The sequence below is a fragment of the Schistocerca serialis genome, chromosome 6 (genome assembly GCF_023864345.2).
Source record: "Schistocerca serialis cubense isolate TAMUIC-IGC-003099 chromosome 6, iqSchSeri2.2, whole genome shotgun sequence".
NCBI lineage: Eukaryota > Metazoa > Arthropoda > Insecta > Orthoptera > Acrididae > Schistocerca > Schistocerca serialis.
This window is the reverse complement of record NC_064643.1, coordinates 655,304,995-655,328,374: the sequence shown is the minus strand read 5'-3', so window position 1 is coordinate 655,328,374 and position 23,380 is coordinate 655,304,995. Positions and strand designations below refer to the sequence as shown.

The window sequence follows — 23,380 nt, the reverse complement described above, 5'->3', positions numbered from 1 at the left end:
GCCTTTCGGCTCCTCTCTCTGGCTACAGTATGCTGTTGTCCACAGTGGCGCTGGCGTTGCCCATGGGGCTTCATGTAAGGCGACTGCACGTCGCTCGGCTAACAGCGGCCTACTGCAGACCGACACTTAAGAGTCACCAAATACAAATCGACATCGAGAGACAGGCCCTGTCATATGGCACTCGCGACGTATACGCTGAAATTGAATGTAAAGAATACGTCTTTTGTGGTGGGCGTCGCTCTACTGCAGTGTCACACATGACGAATAAAAAGGAAAACAGCAGAACGTCTGTGTAGGGCCATGTTTTTACCTACAGTGTCACTTGGCTGAATGTGTATAAGGCTCTGTGGCATCACTCAAACACAGCCAAATTGTCACACTAGCTGTGCATCTCTAACAAAGTTGACGTATGTCCTCACCTCGGTGCCGGTTAAAACGATGCGACTGCACGTCGCTCGGCCAACAGCGGCCTACTGCAGACCGACACTTAAGAGTCACCAAATACAAATCGACATCGAGAGACAGGCCCTGTCATATGGCACTCGCGACGTATACGCTGAAATTGAATGTAAAGAATACGTCTTTTGTGGTGGGCGTCGCTCTACTGCAGTGTCACACATGACGAATAAAAAGGAAAACAGCAGAACGTCTGTGTAGGGCCATGTTTTTACCTACAGTGTCACTTGGCTGAATGTGTATAAGGCTCTGTGGCATCACTCAAACACAGCCAAATTGTCACACTAGCTGTGCATCTCTAACAAAGTTGACGTATGTCCTCACCTCGGTGCCGGTTAAAACGATGCGACTGCACGTTGCTCGGCCAACAGCGGCCTACTGCAGACCGACACTTAAGAGTCACCAAATACAAATCGACATCGAGAGACAGGCCCTGTCATATGGCACTCGCGACGTATACGCTGAAATTGAATGTAAAGAATACGTCTTTTGTGGTGGGCGTCGCTCTACTGTAGTGTCACACATGACGAATAAAAAGGAAAACAGCAGAACGTCTGTGTAGGGCCATGTTTTTACCTACAGTGTCACTTGGCTGAATGTGTATAAGGCTCTGTGGCATCACTCAAACACAGCCAAATTGTCACACTAGCTGTGCATCTCTAACAAAGTTGACGTATGTCCTCACCTCGGTGCCGGTTAAAACGATGCGACTGCACGTCGCTCGGCCAACAGCGGCCTACTGCAGACCGACACTTAAGAGTCACCAAATACAAATCGACATCGAGAGACAGGCCCTGTCATATGGCACTCGCGACGTATACGCTGAAATTGAATGTAAAGAATACGTCTTTTGTGGTGGGCGTCGCTCTACTGCAGTGTCACACATGACGAATAAAAAGGAAAACAGCAGAACGTCTGTGTAGGGCCATGTTTTTACCTACAGTGTCACTTGGCTGAATGTGTATAAGGCTCTGTGGCATCACTCAAACACAGCCAAATTGTCACACTAGCTGTGCATCTCTAACAAAGTTGACGTATGTCCTCACCTCGGTGCCGGTTAAAACGATGCGACTGCACGTCGCTCGGCCAACAGCGGCCTACTGCAGACCGACACTTAAGAGTCACCAAATACAAATCGACATCGAGAGACAGGCCCTGTCATATGGCACTCGCGACGTATACGCTGAAATTGAATGTAAAGAATACGTCTTTTGTGGTGGGCGTCGCTCTACTGCAGTGTCACACATGACGAATAAAAAGGAAAACAGCAGAACGTCTGTGTAGGGCCATGTTTTTACCTACAGTGTCACTTGGCTGAATGTGTATAAGGCTCTGTGGCATCACTCCAACACAGCCAAATTGTCACACTAGCTGTGCATCTCTAACAAAGTTGACGTATGTCCTCACCTCGGTGCCGGTTAAAACGATGCGACTGCACGTCGCTCGGCCAACAGCGGCCTACTGCAGACCGACACTTAAGAGTCACCAAATACAAATCGACATCGAGAGACAGGCCCTGTCATATGGCACTCGCGACGTATACGCTGAAATTGAATGTGTCTTTTGTGGTGGGCGTCGCTCTACTGCAGTGTCACACATGACGAATAAAAAGGAAAACAGCAGAACGTCTGTGTAGGGCCATGTTTTTACCTACAGTGTCACTTGGCTGAATGTGTATAAGGCTCTGTGGCATCACTCAAACACAGCCAAATTGTCACACTAGCTGTGCATCTCTAACAAAGTTGACGTATGTCCTCACCTCGGTGCCGGTTAAAACGATGCGACTGCACGTCGCTCGGCCAACAGCGGCCTACTGCAGACCGACACTTAAGAGTCACCAAATACAAATCGACATCGAGAGACAGGCCCTGTCATATGGCACTCGCGACGTATACGCTGAAATTGAATGTAAAGAATACGTCTTTTGTGGTGGGCGTCGCTCTACTGCAGTGTCACACATGACGAATAAAAAGGAAAACAGCAGAACGTCTGTGTAGGGCCATGTTTTTACCTACAGTGTCACTTGGCTGAATGTGTATAAGGCTCTGTGGCATCACTCAAACACAGCCAAATTGTCACACTAGCTGTGCATCTCTAACAAAGTTGACGTATGTCCTCACCTCGGTGCCGGTTAAAACGATGCGACTGCACGTTGCTCGGCCAACAGCGGCCTACTGCAGACCGACACTTAAGAGTCACCAAATACAAATCGACATCGAGAGACAGGCCCTGTCATATGGCACTCGCGACGTATACGCTGAAATTGAATGTAAAGAATACGTCTTTTGTGGTGGGCGTCGCTCTACTGCAGTGTCACACATGACGAATAAAAAGGAAAACAGCAGAACGTCTGTGTAGGGCCATGTTTTTACCTACAGTGTCACTTGGCTGAATGTGTATAAGGCTCTGTGGCATCACTCAAACACAGCCAAATTGTCACACTAGCTGTGCATCTCTAACAAAGTTGACGTATGTCCTCACCTCGGTGCCGGTTAAAACGATGCGACTGCACGTCGCTCGGCCAACAGCGGCCTACTGCAGACCGACACTTAAGAGTCACCAAATACAAATCGACATCGAGAGACAGGCCCTGTCATATGGCACTCGCGACGTATACGCTGAAATTGAATGTAAAGAATACGTCTTTTGTGGTGGGCGTCGCTCTACTGCAGTGTCACACATGACGAATAAAAAGGAAAACAGCAGAACGTCTGTGTAGGGCCATGTTTTTACCTACAGTGTCACTTGGCTGAATGTGTATAAGGCTCTGTGGCATCACTCAAACACAGCCAAATTGTCACACTAGCTGTGCATCTCTAACAAAGTTGACGTATGTCCTCACCTCGGTGCCGGTTAAAACGATGCGACTGCACGTCGCTCGGCCAACAGCGGCCTACTGCAGACCGACACTTAAGAGTCACCAAATACAAATCGACATCGAGAGACAGGCCCTGTCATATGGCACTCGCGACGTATACGCTGAAATTGAATGTAAAGAATACGTCTTTTGTGGTGGGCGTCGCTCTACTGCAGTGTCACACATGACGAATAAAAAGGAAAACAGCAGAACGTCTGTGTAGGGCCATGTTTTTACCTACAGTGTCACTTGGCTGAATGTGTATAAGGCTCTGTGGCATCACTCAAACACAGCCAAATTGTCACACTAGCTGTGCATCTCTAACAAAGTTGACGTATGTCCTCACCTCGGTGCCGGTTAAAACGATGCGACTGCACGTCGCTCGGCCAACAGCGGCCTACTGCAGACCGACACTTAAGAGTCACCAAATACAAATCGACATCGAGAGACAGGCCCTGTCATATGGCACTCGCGACGTATACGCTGAAATTGAATGTGTCTTTTGTGGTGGGCGTCGCTCTACTGCAGTGTCACACATGACGAATAAAAAGGAAAACAGCAGAACGTCTGTGTAGGGCCATGTTTTTACCTACAGTGTCACTTGGCTGAATGTGTATAAGGCTCTGTGGCATCACTCAAACACAGCCAAATTGTCACACTAGCTGTGCATCTCTAACAAAGTTGACGTATGTCCTCACCTCGGTGCCGGTTAAAACGATGCGACTGCACGTCGCTCGGCCAACAGCGGCCTACTGCAGACCGACACTTAAGAGTCACCAAATACAAATCGACATCGAGAGACAGGCCCTGTCATATGGCACTCGCGACGTATACGCTGAAATTGAATGTAAAGAATACGTCTTTTGTGGTGGGCGTCGCTCTACTGCAGTGTCACACATGACGAATAAAAAGGAAAACAGCAGAACGTCTGTGTAGGGCCATGTTTTTACCTACAGTGTCACTTGGCTGAATGTGTATAAGGCTCTGTGGCATCACTCAAACACAGCCAAATTGTCACACTAGCTGTGCATCTCTAACAAGGTTGACGTATGTCCTCACCTCGGTGCCGGTTAAAACGATGCGACTGCACGTCGCTCGGCCAACAGCGGCCTACTGCAGACCGACACTTAAGAGTCACCAAATACAAATCGACATCGAGAGACAGGCCCTGTCATATGGCACTCGCGACGTATACGCTGAAATTGAATGTAAAGAATACGTCTTTTGTGGTGGGCGTCGCTCTACTGCAGTGTCACACATGACGAATAAAAAGGAAAACAGCAGAACGTCTGTGTAGGGCCATGTTTTTACCTACAGTGTCACTTGGCTGAATGTGTATAAGGCTCTGTGGCATCACTCAAACACAGCCAAATTGTCACACTAGCTGTGCATCTCTAACAAAGTTGACGTATGTCCTCACCTCGGTGCCGGTTAAAACGATGCGACTGCACGTCGCTCGGCCAACAGCGGCCTACTGCAGACCGACACTTAAGAGTCACCAAATACAAATCGACATCGAGAGACAGGCCCTGTCATATGGCACTCGCGACGTATACGCTGAAATTGAATGTAAAGAATACGTCTTTTGTGGCGGGCGTCGCTCTACTGCAGTGTCACACATGACGAATAAAAAGGAAAACAGCAGATCGTCTGTGTAGGGCCATGTTTTTACCTACAGTGTCACTTGGCTGAATGTGTATAAGGCTCTGTGGCATCACTCAAACACAGCCAAATTGTCACACTAGCTGTGTATCTCTAACAAAGTTGACGTACGTCCTCACCTCGGTGCCGGTTAGAACGATTTCGCCCCCGGGTGGGCTCGAACCACCAACCTTTCGGTTAACAGCCGAACGCGCTAGCCGATTGCGCCACGGAGGCCTTGGGTTTGGCTACCTTGTGCTCTGTATATCAACGCAATTCGTATAGCTTCTGCAGGAATCTCGCAGACTGGTAGCATTTTTTCTTACGCCTCTTCACATGGATAACGTGCATGCACACTGTAGCGAGGCTCGCAAACGAATGACATCGCCAAGCATGACACTATACTACAAAATGCATACAAACCAATGTTCTGCGTATGAATTCAGAAAACCTCTGAGGCCAGTAGAATACTTGTCATAGGTTGTAGAACATCCCTTTCATTCAGTGTACTGCCATGTGTTAGATGTTGCTCGAGATAGCTCCGCTCCTTGCAGGAAGGTTTAAAAAATGAATGCCTTCTGTGAGGTTCGAACTCACGACCCCCGGTTTACGAGACCAGTGCTCCACCACTGAGCTAACAAGGGGCAGCTTAGCGTTTGTGAACTATCCCCAAATTGTTACTTCATCATACTGAATCTTGCAGCCCTCGACCAGATATCGGATTTGGCACACAGCTGCTGCTGGGGTTGTCCAAATTGCCGTTTTCCAAATCTCTTGAATGTTTCGCCCTTACGATCGACGACGAGCGTCGGGCCAGCAAAAGTTTGCGGTCTGCGCAATCCTGACCTAGTGCACAGCTTGTGGGATAGCGTGGCTCGACTGCGAAATGCGCCTTTCGGCTCCTCTCTCTGGCTACAGTATGCTGTTGCCCACAGTGGCGCTGGCGTTGCCCATGGGGCTTCATGTAAGGCGACTGCACGTCGCTCGGCCAACAGCGGCCTACTGCAGACCGACACTTAAGAGTCACCAAATACAAATCGACATCGAGAGACAGGCCCTGTCATATGGCACTCGCGATGTATACGCTGAAATTGAATGTAAAGAATACGTCTTTTGTGGTGGGCGTCGCTCTACTGCAGTGTCACACATGACGAATAAAAAGGAAAACAGCAGAACGTCTGTGTAGGGCCATGTTTTTACCTACAGTGTCACTTGGCTGAATGTGTATAAGGCTCAGTGGCATCACTCAAACACAGCAACATTGTCACACTAGCTGGGCATCTCTAACAAAGTTGACGTATGTCCTCACCTCGGTGCCGGTTAAAACGATTTCGCCCCCGGGTGGGCTCGAACCACCAACCTTTCGGTTAACAGCCGAACGCGCTAGCCGATTGCGCCACGGAGGCCTTGGGTTTGGCTCCCTTGTGCTCTGTATATCAACGCAATTCGTATAGCTTCTGCAGGAATCTCGCAGAGTGGTAGCATTTACTTACGCCTCTTCACATGGATAACGTGCATGCACACTGTAGCGAGGCTCGCAAACGAATGACATCGCCAAGCATGACACTATACTACAAAATGCATACAAACCAATGTTCTGCCTATGAATTCAGAAAACCTCTGAGGCCAGTAGAATACTTGTCATAGGTTGTAGAACATCCCTTTCATTCAGTGTACTGCCATGTGTTAGATGTTGCTCGAGATAGCTCCGCTCCTTGCAGGAAGGTTTAAAAAATGAATGCCTTCTGTGAGGTTCGAACTCACGACCCCCGGTTTACGAGACCAGTGCTCTACCACTGAGCTAAGAAGGCGCAGCTTAGCGTTTGTGAGCTATCCCCAAATTGTTACTTCATCATACTGAATCTTGCAGCCCTCGACCAGATATCGGATTTGGCACACAGCTGCTGCTGGGGTTGTCCAAATTGCCGTTTTCCAAATCTCTTGAATGTTTCGCCCTTACGATCGACGACGAGCGTCGGGCCAGCAAAAGTTTGCGGTCTGCGCAATCCTGACCTAGTGCACAGCTTGTGGGATAGCGTGGCTCGACTGCGAAATGCGCCTTTCGGCTCCTCTCTCTGGCTACAGTATGCTGTTGTCCACAGTGGCGCTGGCGTTGCCCATGGGGCTTCATGTAAGGCGACTGCACGTCGCTCGGCCAACAGCGGCCTACTGCAGACCGACACTTAAGAGACACCAAATACAAATCGACATCGAGAGACAGGCCGTGTCATATGGCACTCGCGACGTATACCCTGAAATTGAATGTAAATTATACGTCTTTTGTAGTGGGCGTCGCTCTACTGCGGTGTCACACATGACGAATAAATAGGAAAACAGTAGATCGTCTGTGTAGGGCCATGTTTTTACCTACAGTGTCACTTGGCTGAATGTGTATAAGGCTCTGTGGCATCACTCAAACACAGCCAAATTGTCACACTAGCTGCACGTCGCTCGGCCAACAGCGGCCTACTGCAGACCGACACTTAAGAGACACCAAATACAAATCGACATCGAGAGACAGGCCCTGTCATATGGCACTCGCGACGTATACCCTGAAATTGAATGTAAATTATACGTCTTTTGTAGTGGGCGTCGCTCTACTGCGGTGTCACACATGACGAATAAATAGGAAAACAGTAGAACGTCTGTGTAGGGCCATGTTTTTACCTACAGTGTCACTTGGCTGAATGTGTATAAGGCTCTGTGGCATCACTCAAACACAGCCAAATTGTCACACTAGCTGCACGTCGCTCGGCCAACAGCGGCCTACTGCAGACCGATACTTAAGAGACACCAAATACAAATCGACATCGAGAGACAGGCCCTGTCATATGGCACTCGCGACGTATACCCTGAAATTGAATGTAAATTATACGTCTTTTGTAGTGGGCGTCGCTCTACTGCGGTGTCACACATGACGAATAAATAGGAAAACAGTAGAACGTCTGTGTAGGGCCATGTTTTTACCTACAGTGTCACTTGGCTGAATGTGTATAAGGCTCTGTGGCATCACTCAAACACAGCCAAATTGTCACACTAGCTGCACGTCGCTCGGCCAACAGCGGCCTACTGCAGACCGACACTTAAGAGACACCAAATACAAATCGACATCGAGAGACAGGCCCTGTCATATGGCACTCGCGACGTATACCCTGAAATTGAATGTAAATTATACGTCTTTTGTAGTGGGCGTCGCTCTACTGCGGTGTCACACATGACGAATAAATAGGAAAACAGTAGAACGTCTGTGTAGGGCCATGTTTTTACCTACAGTGTCACTTGGCTGAATGTGTATAAGGCTCTGTGGCATCACTCAAACACAGCCAAATTGTCACACTAGCTGCACGTCGCTCGGCCAACAGCGGCCTACTGCAGACCGACACTTAAGAGACACCAAATACAAATCGACATCGAGAGACAGGCCCTGTCATATGGCACTCGCGACGTATACCCTGAAATTGAATGTAAATTATACGTCTTTTGTAGTGGGCGTCGCTCTACTGCGGTGTCACACATGACGAATAAATAGGAAAACAGTAGAACGTCTGTGTAGGGCCATGTTTTTACCTACAGTGTCACTTGGCTGAATGTGTATAAGGCTCTGTGGCATCACTCAAACACAGCCAAATTGTCACACTAGCTGCACGTCGCTCGGCCAACAGCGGCCTACTGCAGACCGACACTTAAGAGACACCAAATACAAATCGACATCGAGAGACAGGCCCTGTCATATGGCACTCGCGACGTATACCCTGAAATTGAATGTAAATTATACGTCTTTTGTAGTGGGCGTCGCTCTACTGCGGTGTCACACATGACGAATAAATAGGAAAACAGTAGAACGTCTGTGTAGGGCCATGTTTTTACCTACAGTGTCACTTGGCTGAATGTGTATAAGGCTCTGTGGCATCACTCAAACACAGCCAAATTGTCACACTAGCTGCACGTCGCTCGGCCAACAGCGGCCTACTGCAGACCGACACTTAAGAGACACCAAATACAAATCGACATCGAGAGACAGGCCCTGTCATATGGCACTCGCGACGTATACCCTGAAATTGAATGTAAATTATACGTCTTTTGTAGTGGGCGTCGCTCTACTGCGGTGTCACACATGACGAATAAATAGGAAAACAGTAGAACGTCTGTGTAGGGCCATGTTTTTACCTACAGTGTCACTTGGCTGAATGTGTATAAGGCTCTGTGGCATCACTCAAACACAGCCAAATTGTCACACTAGCTGCACGTCGCTCGGCCAACAGCGGCCTACTGCAGACCGACACTTAAGAGACACCAAATACAAATCGACATCGAGAGACAGGCCCTGTCATATGGCACTCGCGACGTATACCCTGAAATTGAATGTAAATTATACGTCTTTTGTAGTGGGCGTCGCTCTACTGCGGTGTCACACATGACGAATAAATAGGAAAACAGTAGAACGTCTGTGTAGGGCCATGTTTTTACCTACAGTGTCACTTGGCTGAATGTGTATAAGGCTCTGTGGCATCACTCAAACACAGCCAAATTGTCACACTAGCTGCACGTCGCTCGGCCAACAGCGGCCTACTGCAGACCGACACTTAAGAGACACCAAATACAAATCGACATCGAGAGACAGGCCCTGTCATATGGCACTCGCGACGTATACCCTGAAATTGAATGTAAATTATACGTCTTTTGTAGTGGGCGTCGCTCTACTGCGGTGTCACACATGACGAATAAATAGGAAAACAGTAGAACGTCTGTGTAGGGCCATGTTTTTACCTACAGTGTCACTTGGCTGAATGTGTATAAGGCTCTGTGGCATCACTCAAACACAGCCAAATTGTCACACTAGCTGCACGTCGCTCGGCCAACAGCGGCCTACTGCAGACCGACACTTAAGAGACACCAAATACAAATCGACATCGAGAGACAGGCCCTGTCATATGGCACTCGCGACGTATACCCTGAAATTGAATGTAAATTATACGTCTTTTGTAGTGGGCGTCGCTCTACTGCGGTGTCACACATGACGAATAAATAGGAAAACAGTAGAACGTCTGTGTAGGGCCATGTTTTTACCTACAGTGTCACTTGGCTGAATGTGTATAAGGCTCTGTGGCATCACTCAAACACAGCCAAATTGTCACACTAGCTGCACGTCGCTCGGCCAACAGCGGCCTACTGCAGACCGACACTTAAGAGACACCAAATACAAATCGACATCGAGAGACAGGCCCTGTCATATGGCACTCGCGACGTATACCCTGAAATTGAATGTAAATTATACGTCTTTTGTAGTGGGCGTCGCTCTACTGCGGTGTCACACATGACGAATAAATAGGAAAACAGTAGAACGTCTGTGTAGGGCCATGTTTTTACCTACAGTGTCACTTGGCTGAATGTGTATAAGGCTCTGTGGCATCACTCAAACACAGCCAAATTGTCACACTAGCTGCACGTCGCTCGGCCAACAGCGGCCTACTGCAGACCGACACTTAAGAGACACCAAATACAAATCGACATCGAGAGACAGGCCCTGTCATATGGCACTCGCGACGTATACCCTGAAATTGAATGTAAATTATACGTCTTTTGTAGTGGGCGTCGCTCTACTGCGGTGTCACACATGACGAATAAATAGGAAAACAGTAGAACGTCTGTGTAGGGCCATGTTTTTACCTACAGTGTCACTTGGCTGAATGTGTATAAGGCTCTGTGGCATCACTCAAACACAGCCAAATTGTCACACTAGCTGCACGTCGCTCGGCCAACAGCGGCCTACTGCAGACCGACACTTAAGAGACACCAAATACAAATCGACATCGAGAGACAGGCCCTGTCATATGGCACTCGCGACGTATACCCTGAAATTGAATGTAAATTATACGTCTTTTGTAGTGGGCGTCGCTCTACTGCGGTGTCACACATGACGAATAAATAGGAAAACAGTAGAACGTCTGTGTAGGGCCATGTTTTTACCTACAGTGTCACTTGGCTGAATGTGTATAAGGCTCTGTGGCATCACTCAAACACAGCCAAATTGTCACACTAGCTGCACGTCGCTCGGCCAACAGCGGCCTACTGCAGACCGACACTTAAGAGACACCAAATACAAATCGACATCGAGAGACAGGCCCTGTCATATGGCACTCGCGACGTATACCCTGAAATTGAATGTAAATTATACGTCTTTTGTAGTGGGCGTCGCTCTACTGCGGTGTCACACATGACGAATAAATAGGAAAACAGTAGAACGTCTGTGTAGGGCCATGTTTTTACCTACAGTGTCACTTGGCTGAATGTGTATAAGGCTCTGTGGCATCACTCAAACACAGCCAAATTGTCACACTAGCTGCACGTCGCTCGGCCAACAGCGGCCTACTGCAGACCGACACTTAAGAGACACCAAATACAAATCGACATCGAGAGACAGGCCCTGTCATATGGCACTCGCGACGTATACCCTGAAATTGAATGTAAATTATACGTCTTTTGTAGTGGGCGTCGCTCTACTGCGGTGTCACACATGACGAATAAATAGGAAAACAGTAGAACGTCTGTGTAGGGCCATGTTTTTACCTACAGTGTCACTTGGCTGAATGTGTATAAGGCTCTGTGGCATCACTCAAACACAGCCAAATTGTCACACTAGCTGCACGTCGCTCGGCCAACAGCGGCCTACTGCAGACCGACACTTAAGAGACACCAAATACAAATCGACATCGAGAGACAGGCCCTGTCATATGGCACTCGCGACGTATACCCTGAAATTGAATGTAAATTATACGTCTTTTGTAGTGGGCGTCGCTCTACTGCGGTGTCACACATGACGAATAAATAGGAAAACAGTAGAACGTCTGTGTAGGGCCATGTTTTTACCTACAGTGTCACTTGGCTGAATGTGTATAAGGCTCTGTGGCATCACTCAAACACAGCCAAATTGTCACACTAGCTGCACGTCGCTCGGCCAACAGCGGCCTACTGCAGACCGATACTTAAGAGACACCAAATACAAATCGACATCGAGAGACAGGCCCTGTCATATGGCACTCGCGACGTATACCCTGAAATTGAATGTAAATTATACGTCTTTTGTAGTGGGCGTCGCTCTACTGCGGTGTCACACATGACGAATAAATAGGAAAACAGTAGAACGTCTGTGTAGGGCCATGTTTTTACCTACAGTGTCACTTGGCTGAATGTGTATAAGGCTCTGTGGCATCACTCAAACACAGCCAAATTGTCACACTAGCTGCACGTCGCTCGGCCAACAGCGGCCTACTGCAGACCGACACTTAAGAGACACCAAATACAAATCGACATCGAGAGACAGGCCCTGTCATATGGCACTCGCGACGTATACCCTGAAATTGAATGTAAATTATACGTCTTTTGTAGTGGGCGTCGCTCTACTGCGGTGTCACACATGACGAATAAATAGGAAAACAGTAGAACGTCTGTGTAGGGCCATGTTTTTACCTACAGTGTCACTTGGCTGAATGTGTATAAGGCTCTGTGGCATCACTCAAACACAGCCAAATTGTCACACTAGCTGCACGTCGCTCGGCCAACAGCGGCCTACTGCAGACCGACACTTAAGAGACACCAAATACAAATCGACATCGAGAGACAGGCCCTGTCATATGGCACTCGCGACGTATACCCTGAAATTGAATGTAAATTATACGTCTTTTGTAGTGGGCGTCGCTCTACTGCGGTGTCACACATGACGAATAAATAGGAAAACAGTAGAACGTCTGTGTAGGGCCATGTTTTTACCTACAGTGTCACTTGGCTGAATGTGTATAAGGCTCTGTGGCATCACTCAAACACAGCCAAATTGTCACACTAGCTGCACGTCGCTCGGCCAACAGCGGCCTACTGCAGACCGACACTTAAGAGACACCAAATACAAATCGACATCGAGAGACAGGCCCTGTCATATGGCACTCGCGACGTATACCCTGAAATTGAATGTAAATTATACGTCTTTTGTAGTGGGCGTCGCTCTACTGCGGTGTCACACATGACGAATAAATAGGAAAACAGTAGAACGTCTGTGTAGGGCCATGTTTTTACCTACAGTGTCACTTGGCTGAATGTGTATAAGGCTCTGTGGCATCACTCAAACACAGCCAAATTGTCACACTAGCTGCACGTCGCTCGGCCAACAGCGGCCTACTGCAGACCGACACTTAAGAGACACCAAATACAAATCGACATCGAGAGACAGGCCCTGTCATATGGCACTCGCGACGTATACCCTGAAATTGAATGTAAATTATACGTCTTTTGTAGTGGGCGTCGCTCTACTGCGGTGTCACACATGACGAATAAATAGGAAAACAGTAGAACGTCTGTGTAGGGCCATGTTTTTACCTACAGTGTCACTTGGCTGAATGTGTATAAGGCTCTGTGGCATCACTCAAACACAGCCAAATTGTCACACTAGCTGCACGTCGCTCGGCCAACAGCGGCCTACTGCAGACCGACACTTAAGAGACACCAAATACAAATCGACATCGAGAGACAGGCCCTGTCATATGGCACTCGCGACGTATACCCTGAAATTGAATGTAAATTATACGTCTTTTGTAGTGGGCGTCGCTCTACTGCGGTGTCACACATGACGAATAAATAGGAAAACAGTAGAACGTCTGTGTAGGGCCATGTTTTTACCTACAGTGTCACTTGGCTGAATGTGTATAAGGCTCTGTGGCATCACTCAAACACAGCCAAATTGTCACACTAGCTGCACGTCGCTCGGCCAACAGCGGCCTACTGCAGACCGACACTTAAGAGACACCAAATACAAATCGACATCGAGAGACAGGCCCTGTCATATGGCACTCGCGACGTATACCCTGAAATTGAATGTAAATTATACGTCTTTTGTAGTGGGCGTCGCTCTACTGCGGTGTCACACATGACGAATAAATAGGAAAACAGTAGAACGTCTGTGTAGGGCCATGTTTTTACCTACAGTGTCACTTGGCTGAATGTGTATAAGGCTCTGTGGCATCACTCAAACACAGCCAAATTGTCACACTAGCTGCACGTCGCTCGGCCAACAGCGGCCTACTGCAGACCGACACTTAAGAGACACCAAATACAAATCGACATCGAGAGACAGGCCCTGTCATATGGCACTCGCGACGTATACCCTGAAATTGAATGTAAATTATACGTCTTTTGTAGTGGGCGTCGCTCTACTGCGGTGTCACACATGACGAATAAATAGGAAAACAGTAGAACGTCTGTGTAGGGCCATGTTTTTACCTACAGTGTCACTTGGCTGAATGTGTATAAGGCTCTGTGGCATCACTCAAACACAGCCAAATTGTCACACTAGCTGCACGTCGCTCGGCCAACAGCGGCCTACTGCAGACCGACACTTAAGAGACACCAAATACAAATCGACATCGAGAGACAGGCCCTGTCATATGGCACTCGCGACGTATACCCTGAAATTGAATGTAAATTATACGTCTTTTGTAGTGGGCGTCGCTCTACTGCGGTGTCACACATGACGAATAAATAGGAAAACAGTAGAACGTCTGTGTAGGGCCATGTTTTTACCTACAGTGTCACTTGGCTGAATGTGTATAAGGCTCTGTGGCATCACTCAAACACAGCCAAATTGTCACACTAGCTGCACGTCGCTCGGCCAACAGCGGCCTACTGCAGACCGACACTTAAGAGACACCAAATACAAATCGACATCGAGAGACAGGCCCTGTCATATGGCACTCGCGACGTATACCCTGAAATTGAATGTAAATTATACGTCTTTTGTAGTGGGCGTCGCTCTACTGCGGTGTCACACATGACGAATAAATAGGAAAACAGTAGAACGTCTGTGTAGGGCCATGTTTTTACCTACAGTGTCACTTGGCTGAATGTGTATAAGGCTCTGTGGCATCACTCAAACACAGCCAAATTGTCACACTAGCTGCACGTCGCTCGGCCAACAGCGGCCTACTGCAGACCGACACTTAAGAGACACCAAATACAAATCGACATCGAGAGACAGGCCCTGTCATATGGCACTCGCGACGTATACCCTGAAATTGAATGTAAATTATACGTCTTTTGTAGTGGGCGTCGCTCTACTGCGGTGTCACACATGACGAATAAATAGGAAAACAGTAGAACGTCTGTGTAGGGCCATGTTTTTACCTACAGTGTCACTTGGCTGAATGTGTATAAGGCTCTGTGGCATCACTCAAACACAGCCAAATTGTCACACTAGCTGCACGTCGCTCGGCCAACAGCGGCCTACTGCAGACCGACACTTAAGAGACACCAAATACAAATCGACATCGAGAGACAGGCCCTGTCATATGGCACTCGCGACGTATACCCTGAAATTGAATGTAAATTATACGTCTTTTGTAGTGGGCGTCGCTCTACTGCGGTGTCACACATGACGAATAAATAGGAAAACAGTAGAACGTCTGTGTAGGGCCATGTTTTTACCTACAGTGTCACTTGGCTGAATGTGTATAAGGCTCTGTGGCATCACTCAAACACAGCCAAATTGTCACACTAGCTGCACGTCGCTCGGCCAACAGCGGCCTACTGCAGACCGACACTTAAGAGACACCAAATACAAATCGACATCGAGAGACAGGCCCTGTCATATGGCACTCGCGACGTATACCCTGAAATTGAATGTAAATTATACGTCTTTTGTAGTGGGCGTCGCTCTACTGCGGTGTCACACATGACGAATAAATAGGAAAACAGTAGAACGTCTGTGTAGGGCCATGTTTTTACCTACAGTGTCACTTGGCTGAATGTGTATAAGGCTCTGTGGCATCACTCAAACACAGCCAAATTGTCACACTAGCTGCACGTCGCTTGGCCAACAGCGGCCTACTGCAGACCGACACTTAAGAGACACCAAATACAAATCGACATCGAGAGACAGGCCCTGTCATATGGCACTCGCGACGTATACCCTGAAATTGAATGTAAATTATACGTCTTTTGTAGTGGGCGTCGCTCTACTGCGGTGTCACACATGACGAATAAATAGGAAAACAGTAAAACGTCTGTGTAGGGCCATGTTTTTACCTACAGTGTCACTTGGCTGAATGTGTATAAGGCTCTGTGGCATCACTCAAACACAGCCAAATTGTCACACTAGCTGCACGTCGCTTGGCCAACAGCGGCCTACTGCAGACCGACACTTAAGAGACACCAAATACAAATCGACATCGAGAGACAGGCCCTGTCATATGGCACTCGCGACGTATACCCTGAAATTGAATGTAAATTATACGTCTTTTGTAGTGGGCGTCGCTCTACTGCGGTGTCACACATGACGAATAAATAGGAAAACAGTAGAACGTCTGTGTAGGGCCATGTTTTTACCTACAGTGTCACTTGGCTGAATGTGTATAAGGCTCTGTGGCATCACTCAAACACAGCCAAATTGTCACACTAGCTGCACGTCGCTCGGCCAACAGCGGCCTACTGCAGACCGACACTTAAGAGACACCAAATACAAATCGACATCGAGAGACAGGCCCTGTCATATGGCACTCGCGACGTATACCCTGAAATTGAATGTAAATTATACGTCTTTTGTAGTGGGCGTCGCTCTACTGCGGTGTCACACATGACGAATAAATAGGAAAACAGTAGAACGTCTGTGTAGGGCCATGTTTTTACCTACAGTGTCACTTGGCTGAATGTGTATAAGGCTCTGTGGCATCACTCAAACACAGCCAAATTGTCACACTAGCTGCACGTCGCTCGGCCAACAGCGGCCTACTGCAGACCGACACTTAAGAGACACCAAATACAAATCGACATCGAGAGACAGGCCCTGTCATATGGCACTCGCGACGTATACCCTGAAATTGGATGTAAATTATACGTCTTTTGTAGTGGGCGTCGCTCTACTGCGGTGTCACACATGACGAATAAATAGGAAAACAGTAGAACGTCTGTGTAGGGCCATGTTTTCACCTACAGTGTCACTTGGCTGAATGTGTATAAGGCTCTGTGGCATCACTCAAACACAGCCAAATTGTCACACTAGCTGCACGTCGCTCGGCCAACAGCGGCCTACTGCAGACCGACACTTAAGAGACACCAAATACAAATCGACATCGAGAGACAGGCCCTGTCATATGGCACTCGCGACGTATACCCTGAAATTGAATGTAAATTATACGTCTTTTGTAGTGGGCGTCGCTCTACTGCGGTGTCACACATGACGAATAAATAGGAAAACAGTAGAACGTCTGTGTAGGGCCATGTTTTTACCTACAGTGTCACTTGGCTGAATGTGTATAAGGCTCTGTGGCATCACTCAAACACAGCCAAATTGTCACACTAGCTGCACGTCGCTCGGCCAACAGCGGCCTACTGCAGACCGACACTTAAGAGACACCAAATACAAATCGACATCGAGAGACAGGCCCTGTCATATGGCACTCGCGACGTATACCCTGAAATTGAATGTAAATTATACGTCTTTTGTAGTGGGCGTCGCTCTACTGCGGTGTCACACATGACGAATAAATAGGAAAACAGTAGAACGTCTGTGTAGGGCCATGTTTTTACCTACAGTGTCACTTGGCTGAATGTGTATAAGGCTCTGTGGCATCACTCAAACACAGCCAAATTGTCACACTAGCTGCACGTCGCTCGGCCAACAGCGGCCTACTGCAGACCGACACTTAAGAGACACCAAATACAAATCGACATCGAGAGACAGGCCCTGTCATATGGCACTCGCGACGTATACCCTGAAATTGAATGTAAATTATACGTCTTTTGTAGTGGGCGTCGCTCTACTGCGGTGTCACACATGACGAATAAATAGGAAAACAGTAGAACGTCTGTGTAGGGCCATGTTTTCACCTACAGTGTCACTTGGCTGAATGTGTATAAGGCTCTGTGGCATCACTCAAACACAGCCAAATTGTCACACTAGCTGCACGTCGCTCGGCCAACAGCGGCCTACTGCAGACCGACACTTAAGAGACACCAAATACAAATCGACATCGAGAGACAGGCCCTGTCATATGGCACTCGCGACGTATACCCTGAAATTGAATGTAAATTATACGTCTTTTGTAGTGGGCGTCGCTCTACTGCGGTGTCACACATGACGAATAAATAGGAAAACAGTAGAACGTCTGTGTAGGGCCATGTTTTTACCTACAGTGTCACTTGGCTGAATGTGTATAAGGCTCTGTGGCATCACTCAAACACAGCCAAATTGTCACACTAGCTGCACGTCGCTCGGCCAACAGCGGCCTACTGCAGACCGACACTTAAGAGACACCAAATACAAATCGACATCGAGAGACAGGCCCTGTCATATGGCACTCGCGACGTATACCCTGAAATTGAATGTAAATTATACGTCTTTTGTAGTGGGCGTCGCTCTACTGCGGTGTCACACATGACGAATAAATAGGAAAACAGTAGAACGTCTGTGTAGGGCCATGTTTTTACCTACAGTGTCACTTGGCTGAATGTGTATAAGGCTCTGTGGCATCACTCAAACACAGCCAAATTGTCACACTAGCTGCACGTCGCTCGGCCAACAGCGGCCTACTGCAGACCGACACTTAAGAGACACCAAATACAAATCGACATCGAGAGACAGGCCCTGTCATATGGCACTCGCGACGTATACCCTGAAATTGAATGTAAATTATACGTCTTTTGTAGTGGGCGTCGCTCTACTGCGGTGTCACACATGACGAATAAATAGGAAAACAGTAGAACGTCTGTGTAGGGCCATGTTTTTACCTACAGTGTCACTTGGCTGAATGTGTATAAGGCTCTGTGGCATCACTCAAACACAGCCAAATTGTCACACTAGCTGCACGTCGCTCGGCCAACAGCGGCCTACTGCAGACCGACACTTAAGAGACACCAAATACAAATCGACATCGAGAGACAGGCCCTGTCATATGGCACTCGCGACGTATACCCTGAAATTGAATGTAAATTATACGTCTTTTGTAGTGGGCGTCGCTCTACTGCGGTGTCACACATGACGAATAAATAGGAAAACAGTAGAACGTCTGTGTAGGGCCATGTTTTTACCTACAGTGTCACTTGGCTGAATGTGTATAAGGCTCTGTGGCATCACTCAAACACAGCCAAATTGTCACACTAGCTGCACGTCGCTCGGCCAACAGCGGCCTACTGCAGACCGACACTTAAGAGACACCAAATACAAATCGACATCGAGAGACAGGCCCTGTCATATGGCACTCGCGACGTATACCCTGAAATTGAATGTAAATTATACGTCTTTTGTAGTGGGCGTCGCTCTACTGCGGTGTCACACATGACGAATAAATAGGAAAACAGTAGAACGTCTGTGTAGGGCCATGTTTTTACCTACAGTGTCACTTGGCTGAATGTGTATAAGGCTCTGTGGCATCACTCAAACACAGCCAAATTGTCACACTAGCTGCACGTCGCTCGGCCAACAGCGGCCTACTGCAGACCGACACTTAAGAGACACCAAATACAAATCGACATCGAGAGACAGGCCCTGTCATATGGCACTCGCGACGTATACCCTGAAATTGAATGTAAATTATACGTCTTTTGTAGTGGGCGTCGCTCTACTGCGGTGTCACACATGACGAATAAATAGGAAAACAGTAGAACGTCTGTGTAGGGCCATGTTTTTACCTACAGTGTCACTTGGCTGAATGTGTATAAGGCTCTGTGGCATCACTCAAACACAGCCAAATTGTCACACTAGCTGCACGTCGCTCGGCCAACAGCGGCCTACTGCAGACCGACACTTAAGAGACACCAAATACAAATCGACATCGAGAGACAGGCCCTGTCATATGGCACTCGCGACGTATACCCTGAAATTGAATGTAAATTATACGTCTTTTGTAGTGGGCGTCGCTCTACTGCGGTGTCACACATGACGAATAAATAGGAAAACAGTAGAACGTCTGTGTAGGGCCATGTTTTTACCTACAGTGTCACTTGGCTGAATGTGTATAAGGCTCTGTGGCATCACTCAAACACAGCCAAATTGTCACACTAGCTGCACGTCGCTTGGCCAACAGCGGCCTACTGCAGACCGACACTTAAGAGACACCAAATACAAATCGACATCGAGAGACAGGCCCTGTCATATGGCACTCGCGACGTATACCCTGAAATTGAATGTAAATTATACGTCTTTTGTAGTGGGCGTCGCTCTACTGCGGTGTCACACATGACGAATAAATAGGAAAACAGTAAAACGTCTGTGTAGGGCCATGTTTTTACCTACAGTGTCACTTGGCTGAATGTGTATAAGGCTCTGTGGCATCACTCAAACACAGCCAAATTGTCACACTAGCTGCACGTCGCTTGGCCAACAGCGGCCTACTGCAGACCGACACTTAAGAGACACCAAATACAAATCGACATCGAGAGACAGGCCCTGTCATATGGCACTCGCGACGTATACCCTGAAATTGAATGTAAATTATACGTCTTTTGTAGTGGGCGTCGCTCTACTGCGGTGTCACACATGACGAATAAATAGGAAAACAGTAGAACGTCTGTGTAGGGCCATGTTTTTACCTACAGTGTCACTTGGCTGAATGTGTATAAGGCTCTGTGGCATCACTCAAACACAGCCAAATTGTCACACTAGCTGCACGTCGCTCGGCCAACAGCGGCCTACTGCAGACCGACACTTAAGAGACACCAAATACAAATCGACATCGAGAGACAGGCCCTGTCATATGGCACTCGCGACGTATACCCTGAAATTGAATGTAAATTATACGTCTTTTGTAGTGGGCGTCGCTCTACTGCGGTGTCACACATGACGAATAAATAGGAAAACAGTAGAACGTCTGTGTAGGGCCATGTTTTTACCTACAGTGTCACTTGGCTGAATGTGTATAAGGCTCTGTGGCATCACTCAAACACAGCCAAATTGTCACACTAGCTGCACGTCGCTCGGCCAACAGCGGCCTACTGCAGACCGACACTTAAGAGACACCAAATACAAATCGACATCGAGAGACAGGCCCTGTCATATGGCACTCGCGACGTATACCCTGAAATTGGATGTAAATTATACGTCTTTTGTAGTGGGCGTCGCTCTACTGCGGTGTCACACATGACGAATAAATAGGAAAACAGTAGAACGTCTGTGTAGGGCCATGTTTTCACCTACAGTGTCACTTGGCTGAATGTGTATAAGGCTCTGTGGCATCACTCAAACACAGCCAAATTGTCACACTAGCTGCACGTCGCTCGGCCAACAGCGGCCTACTGCAGACCGACACTTAAGAGACACCAAATACAAATCGACATCGAGAGACAGGCCCTGTCATATGGCACTCGCGACGTATACCCTGAAATTGAATGTAAATTATACGTCTTTTGTAGTGGGCGTCGCTCTACTGCGGTGTCACACATGACGAATAAATAGGAAAACAGTAGAACGTCTGTGTAGGGCCATGTTTTTACCTACAGTGTCACTTGGCTGAATGTGTATAAGGCTCTGTGGCATCACTCAAACACAGCCAAATTGTCACACTAGCTGCACGTCGCTCGGCCAACAGCGGCCTACTGCAGACCGACACTTAAGAGACACCAAATACAAATCGACATCGAGAGACAGGCCCTGTCATATGGCACTCGCGACGTATACCCTGAAATTGAATGTAAATTATACGTCTTTTGTAGTGGGCGTCGCTCTACTGCGGTGTCACACATGACGAATAAATAGGAAAACAGTAGAACGTCTGTGTAGGGCCATGTTTTTACCTACAGTGTCACTTGGCTGAATGTGTATAAGGCTCTGTGGCATCACTCAAACACAGCCAAATTGTCACACTAGCTGCACGTCGCTCGGCCAACAGCGGCCTACTGCAGACCGACACTTAAGAGACACCAAATACAAATCGACATCGAGAGACAGGCCCTGTCATATGGCACTCGCGACGTATACCCTGAAATTGAATGTAAATTATACGTCTTTTGTAGTGGGCGTCGCTCTACTGCGGTGTCACACATGACGAATAAATAGGAAAACAGTAGAACGTCTGTGTAGGGCCATGTTTTCACCTACAGTGTCACTTGGCTGAATGTGTATAAGGCTCTGTGGCATCACTCAAACACAGCCAAATTGTCACACTAGCTGCACGTCGCTCGGCCAACAGCGGCCTACTGCAGACCGACACTTAAGAGACACCAAATACAAATCGACATCGAGAGACAGGCCCTGTCATATGGCACTCGCGACGTATACCCTGAAATTGAATGTAAATTATACGTCTTTTGTAGTGGGCGTCGCTCTACTGCGGTGTCACACATGACGAATAAATAGGAAAACAGTAGAACGTCTGTGTAGGGCCATGTTTTTACCTACAGTGTCACTTGGCTGAATGTGTATAAGGCTCTGTGGCATCACTCAAACACAGCCAAATTGTCACACTAGCTGCACGTCGCTCGGCCAACAGCGGCCTACTGCAGACCGACACTTAAGAGACACCAAATACAAATCGACATCGAGAGACAGGCCCTGTCATATGGCACTCGCGACGTATACCCTGAAATTGAATGTAAATTATACGTCTTTTGTAGTGGGCGTCGCTCTACTGCGGTGTCACACATGACGAATAAATAGGAAAACAGTAGAACGTCTGTGTAGGGCCATGTTTTTACCTACAGTGTCACTTGGCTGAATGTGTATAAGGCTCTGTGGCATCACTCAAACACAGCCAAATTGTCACACTAGCTGCACGTCGCTCGGCCAACAGCGGCCTACTGCAGACCGACACTTAAGAGACACCAAATACAAATCGACATCGAGAGACAGGCCCTGTCATATGGCACTCGCGACGTATACCCTGAAATTGAATGTAAATTATACGTCTTTTGTAGTGGGCGTCGCTCTACTGCGGTGTCACACATGACGAATAAATAGGAAAACAGTAGAGCGTCTGTGTAGGGCCATGTTTTTACCTACAGTGTCACTTGGCTGAATGTGTATAAGGCTCTGTGGCATCACTCAAACACAGCCAAATTGTCACACTAGCTGCACGTCGCTCGGCCAACAGCGGCCTACTGCAGACCGACACTTAAGAGACACCAAATACAAATCGACATCGAGAGACAGGCCCTGTCATATGGCACTCGCGACGTATACCCTGAAATTGAATGTAAATTATACGTCTTTTGTAGTGGGCGTCGCTCTACTGCGGTGTCACACATGACGAATAAATAGGAAAACAGTAGAACGTCTGTGTAGGGCCATGTTTTTACCTACAGTGTCACTTGGCTGAATGTGTATAAGGCTCTGTGGCATCACTCAAACACAGCCAAATTGTCACACTAGCTGCACGTCGCTCGGCCAACAGCGGCCTACTGCAGACCGACACTTAAGAGACACCAAATACAAATCGACATCGAGAGACAGGCCCT

At 47.9% G+C, this 23,380-nt stretch overlaps 4 non-coding genes across 4 annotated transcripts; all 4 read right to left on the bottom strand.

Moving 5' to 3' along the window:
* Window positions 1–5,117: 5,117 nt before the first annotated feature.
* Window positions 5,118–5,191, bottom strand: Trnan-guu (transfer RNA asparagine (anticodon GUU)). The gene has a single exon. It is a non-coding gene; the product is annotated as a tRNA-Asn (tRNA).
* A 335-nt stretch (window positions 5,192–5,526) lies between these two features.
* On the bottom strand, window positions 5,527–5,600 carry Trnat-cgu (transfer RNA threonine (anticodon CGU)). The gene has a single exon. It is a non-coding gene; the product is annotated as a tRNA-Thr (tRNA).
* A 686-nt stretch (window positions 5,601–6,286) lies between these two features.
* Window positions 6,287–6,360, bottom strand: Trnan-guu (transfer RNA asparagine (anticodon GUU)). The gene has a single exon. It is a non-coding gene; the product is annotated as a tRNA-Asn (tRNA).
* A 333-nt stretch (window positions 6,361–6,693) lies between these two features.
* Trnat-cgu (transfer RNA threonine (anticodon CGU)) lies at window positions 6,694–6,765 on the bottom strand. The gene has a single exon. It is a non-coding gene; the product is annotated as a tRNA-Thr (tRNA).
* Window positions 6,766–23,380: the final 16,615 nt, after the last annotated feature.